Here is a 7,158-nt window from a genome sequence, read left to right on the forward strand (position 1 = left end):
AATAACATTCAGATTACTCTGAATTATTTTCAAAATAAGGCATGACGCTAAGTCTGCTTGTGCACTTTATATACTCTCCTGTTCATATGCTCAGATTTTGGAATTTAGTCTAACATTTATATTTCTGCACTTCGCTGCATAGTTGAACACACTCCTCTCTGATCTCCTTTCAAAGAGAATCTATTAATTTCTATATCAAGGAGGGCTGATGTTCAACCCCTGAGCTAAACACACAGTCCAACAGAACATGAAATTCAACATTTGGCCATTCCCTGACGATTTCTTTTCCTGTTCCCACTGTATAATGCGACAGCAGCTTGTACATGTCTCCATCATGTAAGCTGTGTATTCCCACTTCTGTGACAACTGGTCGCATATGAGGTGGTCTCCCTGCCAATCATCACACAGAGGTGCCTGCCTAAAATATGTTCAAACAGTTGTGTAGAAATTGCTGTCAACCTCCATGTGTCCTTCTAGATGAGAGTATGTTGCCCATGCTGTCCGGGCTGGACAAGACTGGACATCACTGGTCTACGACATTGCCACAACACATTGACTTGTGTCACGCGGACTTCTCAGGATTCACAAAGATGGGCAGAGAGCCCCCAAACCTGGTCTAGGCCCTGACAACAAACATGCTGACGTCTCTATGGCTGGCAGCATTTCAGGTCAAGAGTTAGTATTTTACCAGGCTCCTTGATAGCTTGTGACACACAAATCAACACAAAGCTAGTGTTCAGCAAATACAGTAGCCTTTCCGTAACTCTCTGTAAGACTATTTCAATGGAACATAGTTTTCTTCTTATAATCCAATTGTTTCAGGAAAAACAGAAAAAAACTCGAGTATGACTTAAGAGTGGTCAGCCAAGTGCTAACCGCCACTCCATCACAGAGAGTCTATTTTCCCCCTCATCTGCCACATAGTGCAGTGGACCATAAGATGGGGAGGGCTGCCAGTAACCCTGGGTGGAGGACCATGTTCTTGCATCCAGATGCTGTGAGTACGAAAGGTCCAGCACTCAGAGGGAACATACTGCTCATGCCGGCTCACCATTCGTATTACAGGACAGGTTCTCATTCTGTGCTAATACGTTCCCTTCTCCGACATATGCCTACTGGGACTGGGCCCACTCTCAGGGACAGGATGATAGGATGCGATCGGCCAGGCAGCTTCCCACAAAACTGAAGTTTCCTACAGAGCGGAGGTGCAGATACTGAGCAATACATAGAGACAGACAACTAACTCTATGTCCTTTTAGCTGATCTGCCATGCCTCATCTGCATGTGTAGAGTAACACAGGCAATTCCAGCAAGAGCTCTTCCCCACTGCTCTTCTCCTCCTCTTCTTTGGACTAAGCAATGTCCAGGAGCAGATGGGAAAGAGATGACAGAGTCATGAAACCACACAGCATTTACCGGCAGTGAGAACCTTACTTTAACGATGCTGTGGGAAGAAAAAAAGTGAACCTGACAACAAAAGCTCAGATAATTTTTTGAGGCTTTGTGCCAGAGTATATATCTCTACGTATGTAAATATATATTTGATTCGTACTTCGGAATTGAAAGCATTTGGGCCACAACACTTGAAATACTTTCACATGTACTTAACTCTAGCATATATAACTTCAGAGATGTAAGCACACAAAAACACTCTTGACATGGAACTCATCATCACACAAACAGAAGACTAGCATGTCTTTTTTTTTTTTTTTTAAATCATTTTGGCAGAATGGTATTTCTGATTAATAGAAATCTGAATTAAATTTCTCCTTTCATATATGCAGTAGTTAATTCTAATCAAGCAAGCTCAAGGTTTTCAGTTGCCTAGATAGTACTAATTAGATTCTTCCACATTATTACTTCAACATATGCAATCATACATGGCACACAAATATCAACTTTCTTTTTAACAAATACGAACTTTTCAAATTTTCACTAGAAATAATTTTCTGAAGTTAGCAACAAAATCTGCTCCAAAGGGAAATATACATGTCAGGAATCCTACAAAGAAAAGTTTCAGGCTTAAAAGAAATGCTTTAAAATTAATTTGCTTACTACAGAACACCACCACCATTTAGGTTTCATATAGAAATAAAGTAACTCTTTATATTGGACTATAGTTACGGCAAGAAGGTTTGATGCATGTGTGTTAGTGTGCACTTGTATGACTGTAGATATGCTATGAAAGCAAACAATATTAACAAACTAAAGTAATGTTAGCCAGACATATAATAGTTGTAACTTGAGATGACGGAAGCTTCAAGTGACAGCACCAGATGCCTTATGACACAGAGTCATGTACTTTCGGAGCTAATGATTTCTCACTAGATAGTTGTTCCAGGATCCTCAAGGAACAGCTTAAAAACTGACCTTGTGCAGGAATGACAAATTAATTGAGAAAACATCTGATAGCTCTACCAAGTGCCAGCAAAGGTTTGAGCTGGATGCAGAGAATCTATTACGAAACAAGGAGGCAGACCTAGCTGAGTCACTTTAAATCAGGAAATTCAATTCCTTCCTACTCCTCAGATTTAAAATATCCTATAGCAAAAAGCTTCTATAGGATGTGTGTGTGTGTGTGTTTTCAGGGAAGAAACTGAAATACCGCAGCCAAGTCTCTCTAAAGGAAGTACTCATGGCTTCCAAGCAGTGTAAAATACATCAAACTAACAAAATTAAGGAGAAGAAAATCAAAGGATTTAAAAGGAAGATAACTAGACCACCTCATTTTACTGTTTGTAGTTAAATGAAGTATTCCACACAAGGACTTAAAAGCCAGGAGGAGGGAATAAAAGTACTTCTGCTCTAAGTGGCTACTTCTCAGTGAGATAATGTACAACCAACACCAAGAGATTCTGGAATAACAGTTCTATGACCCAGGACACTAGCATGGTCCTTTACAGAGCTGATTGAAAAAAAGCTTAAACCCCATGGGAAATAGGATTTTAAAGTAACAGAGTTTCCTAGGGAATTTAAACATGTTTATTCTGTATAAAGCTGAGAAAAAGCAAAGGTTAGAATATCCTGTGCAGGAGCTGAAAAGGCCAATGGCTCTACTTACACCCCTCTGTTCACCACAGCACCTTGGGTATGAGAAATGATGATGGAGGAAGTCCATCAGCCTCCGGGAGAAGTCTCAGTGAGGCAAGCACGGCAGAGCTCCTCGCCACACCATCAAGCAGGGGACTTCTATGGCCCTGAAGGAAGACCAGCATCCTTTTTGGTTACCTCTAAAGGAGGCAGCCATAAATATTGGAGAGTATACCCACAGCCCATTCTCAAACAGGAAGAAAAAGTATTAAGTTCTAGTTGGGTTCATTTCTTTGCAGAGGTCTTCTATTTCCCTCAGAGGGATGTTTTTCCTACTATTACCCATTGCTTGGAACTTTCCTCCTTACCATTTTACATACAATGTAGTTTCTTGTTTCCTGCCAGGTAGTGGGATTTCTTGAAAATCTTCCAATAATTTACACCACAAGAAGTTCAGAAATAAAAGAAGAGGTGGTACAACTGTAATTGAGCCAAAAAAGAAAAAAAATTGCATCATGGAATGTTAGCCTTGAGACAACTAATTCGATTTTTTACTCAAGACAAAAGTCAAACACACAGTGATAAAGTGCAAGGTAGAAACGCAAAACGTCTAAAAGCAAAAAAGAAAGTTAACGTCACCTTGACAAGGCTTCTGCAAGCAGAAAGGGAGCTCACTCAGGCAACTTTGGGAGAGCAGAACTTAATTGCAAAGCGTATTTGGTTCACTTATTAGTTGCTCTAAAAAAGGGCCATTGGTATACTAACAGCATTTACTCAAAAGTCTCATTTATAAACATCAAGCTGAGCCTTGCTTTAGACTACCTCAGAAAAAACAATGGAGTCTGTACTGTATATCTATCTTTAAGGAAACATAATTATTTCTGAATTCAGGAACTGCTCTGGGTTGGAGCAGCAGCTAATATCCTAACCAGAATTTCCTTGATCATTACTCAAGCAGTAACATTTTTATTTTAAAAAACCTTAGTCCTCCTCCCCCACCAGTATTTCTCTTCTAACACATTCCATTCTAATTTTAGTCTTTTGAGAAGTTTCTTTTCCAGATCAACCCACTCTTTTTCACATTTAAATAATTTTCAGTTTTTTTAAAGAGCTCAGCTTTAGCAGGTGTTTCAGTAGCTAAGCAATAAGAAATCTCTTGAGAACATCTTCCATGTTTCCCAAATGGATTAGCCTGGAAGTTTTGGGAGAACAATATTAGGCAAAATAACCACCCCATTTAATTTCCAAATTGGAATAAAACTCTTAAGACAAAAAAGACAAAAAGACACACTCCCAAAAAGAAGCATTTATACTCACTGTTAACAAATGAAGAAGGTGCAATAAGAAACAGTTTTTACATTAGCAATACCAGTAATTAACTTGAACACAGTAAAATTTGAGAGACATATATTTAGAAGCTTAACATGGAAGAAAATGATGCAACTCCTCCTTTTTTGAATTATTCAGCTTCACTGCAGCCCCATGACCAAGAATGCTAAATGGTTTGCAACCACGGACCAAATAAGTACATTTCAGTGGCTAACAATGGAAAAAACCCAGCATGCTGTCAAAGCAGCAGAGACTTTACTAGTAACTTGGGCCCGCAGCCCCACACAGCTAAAACATGTTTATTATCAGATCTGGAAGCTGAACAGCAGCAAGGTCAAGATACCTGTATACTACCTTCAAGTACCACCCCTCCTCAGACAAAAGACAGCCTGGCCCTTCATGTCACCTCCAGCTATTTAAAAACTGCCTTTTTTTCTCTTTTGGCTTCTGGAAGCTAAAAATGCTGCAGTACACTTCAGCAATTGCTTCTTTTTTGAAGTCTCAAGTAGTATGAGGAAACCCACTGACAATGATGTCTCTGTACCTTTATGCAGTTAGAGCAGACCTATGAGATCTTGGCACTGGTAGATTCAGAAGGCAGGAAATTTTGAAATAAAGTTAATGCTATGCATCATTTACAGATTTACCAATACAGCTGTTCGTCTACAGTCACAGGGTTATCTTCCACATTTCCCTAGAGTGCAGGAACATCCTCCTCCTCCTCCAGTGGTAAAAAAGACTAATAAAAAGTTGAATCTATCCTGCTATGTCTGTACAGAGGTAGCACCTGCAGTGAAAAAGTAAGTTGGAGTAGAATACAATAGCAGACATTTCTTATCTTATTCTTCAACATGACATATCATCCCCCATTTCTACTCCCTTTGCCCCATTAAATTCTTCTAATCACACAGACTAAAAAAAAATAATCCTATTTTAAAGCTGTACTTAACACTCAGAAAGCATTTTCCTACCCAGTGCAAAGATTTCAGGAAAACATTTCTTGAGCAAATGTTATTACCTAGGATTGCTCTAACCTCAATTTTCCAGATGTGAGATGTGTTTAAGTATGTACCTGAAGTAAACTTGCCTGTTAGCTTGCAAGAATTTGTAACAATTTTTTTTTCCTTTGAGGTTTCGAGTATGTGTTCTCTGTCTTCGAAGTTTGCTTCCTTGTGTTCATTCTGTTTAGGCTCTCTAAAAGAGAATGTTCATTCTCAACTCTGCCAGCTCCACTACTAAGAACAGCCAGGTGAAGAGGGGAAATACTGGAACACAGGAAAAAAAGAATTCTGGTATTTCCACAAAAAACTCTCCAAAACATGTACTCTTGGAAGAAAGGAGTTCTCCCACATGTATATTCACTCCCTACTTGCCTTCATTCCCTCTGTCCCTGTGGTTTGTTAGTGAGTGTGAAAGGGCACTGGTGAATGAGCTGGGGTGCATCCTCAAGGACAAGTTTTCTTCCCATTAAGTACAGCTGAGCTGGCTCCCATGGCTTGCTTCATCCTTAGGCTAAGCATGCAAATATACCAAAGCAGCTGGACACAGATTGACACCTCTTCCCTACCTTTAACACAGGTTTAAAACAGTACGTGTACTTATGCTTACACGCAAGTAATTAAAAGCTTCAGTTCTCTCCTCCTAACTAAATCTTCCTTTTCTCAAAAGCACCTTTGTCTAAACACGGGCCAAATAAATTCTGAATTGAAAAGAGGACGGGAAATTAGATCAAACTGAGTATGTAGCATTCTCATTATCCCTCATGTCAGGCTAGTCAGAAGCAGTTACATAATTGGGCCTCTAGACTCTAGGCAGCGAAGTGTTAAGAGAGAAAAGCAATCCCAGGACTGCATGCTGAGTTTTGACAAATAGAAAAACACAGAAGTAGGCCAAGAGCTTACCATTACTGTTAGTTTTTAATTGTACCATGTCAAAAAAAGGTTCATCGTATGGCACACGTGGTCAAAGAGGTAAAAAAGCGTGTGGTGCAAGAAATGGAAAATTGAGGGAGGGAATTTTATCTGTGCTTGCGTACACACTTGCGTGTGAATCAGAGAAAGCGCACTTGCGAGTGAGTGAGCGAGCGAGAACGCATGTGTATGAGAGGAGTACAGCGCAGGGAAATACAAGGGGAGGCAGCGGCCCATAAGCAATTGCTATGAAAAGGAATGGGGGTGGGGAATTGTGCACAGTCCTTTTTTAGCTTCTGCTGTAAAAAATAAATAGACCTTTTAATCTGTGTTCTCCTTGAAGCCTTCTCTATTGACCATTCATTTCTTCTTTCTCTTCCCAGCTCTTTACCTCCTCTATATGGCTGATGAATATGCAGATGCATAATCAGTTCTATAATAGCCCATCCTTTCTAAAAACAGGCTATAAATTTGGATCCTAAGCAGCCGGTTCTAAAAAGACTATTATACTATATGGCTGGGGGAAGAGGCAAGACCCAAATACCACCACTAGCACACCAGAGTTCTTTATAACGTGTGTGAATGCAGCTGGAACGCGGGCCCTTCATATAACGGAGCTAGCAGCCAGAAAGGAAACCTCTTCTGCAAACCGTAGGCATGAATCTCACCACGGCCTCCCGCGGGGCACAGCGCGCGAGCTAGCAACAGGCAGCGCTCCCCGCGGGCTCTGGCCGGAACGCGGACGCCGCACAGACCCCGAGATCCCGCGGGTGTTACTTTTACCTGATGCCAGCTACGGGAACGGCGGGAGCTCTCGGTAGAGCCCGCTGATGACCTTGACGCTGACGGGGAAGGCTCGGGCGGCCGGGCCGGGCCCAGCGCCCCGGGC

The 7,158-nt window shown here is 41.0% G+C and overlaps 1 protein-coding gene across 3 annotated transcripts in view; it reads right to left on the bottom strand.

Annotated features, from left to right (window-relative positions):
• Positions 1-5,501: 5,501 nt before the first annotated feature.
• The window catches only part of MAPKAPK3 (mitogen-activated protein kinase-activated protein kinase 3), a 107,727-nt gene continuing 106,070 nt past the window's right edge, over positions 5,502-7,158 (bottom strand). For all 3 annotated transcript variants that reach the window (XR_773993.1, XR_773991.1, XR_773992.1), the window contains one exon: positions 5,502-5,553. The gene's annotated coding sequence lies outside the window, so the exon portion shown is untranslated. The remainder of the gene's footprint in view (positions 5,554-7,158) is intronic.

The sequence above is a fragment of the Haliaeetus leucocephalus genome, unplaced genomic scaffold (assembly GCF_000737465.1).
Source record: "Haliaeetus leucocephalus isolate CR32 unplaced genomic scaffold, Haliaeetus_leucocephalus-4.0 Scaffold148, whole genome shotgun sequence".
NCBI lineage: Eukaryota > Metazoa > Chordata > Aves > Accipitriformes > Accipitridae > Haliaeetus > Haliaeetus leucocephalus.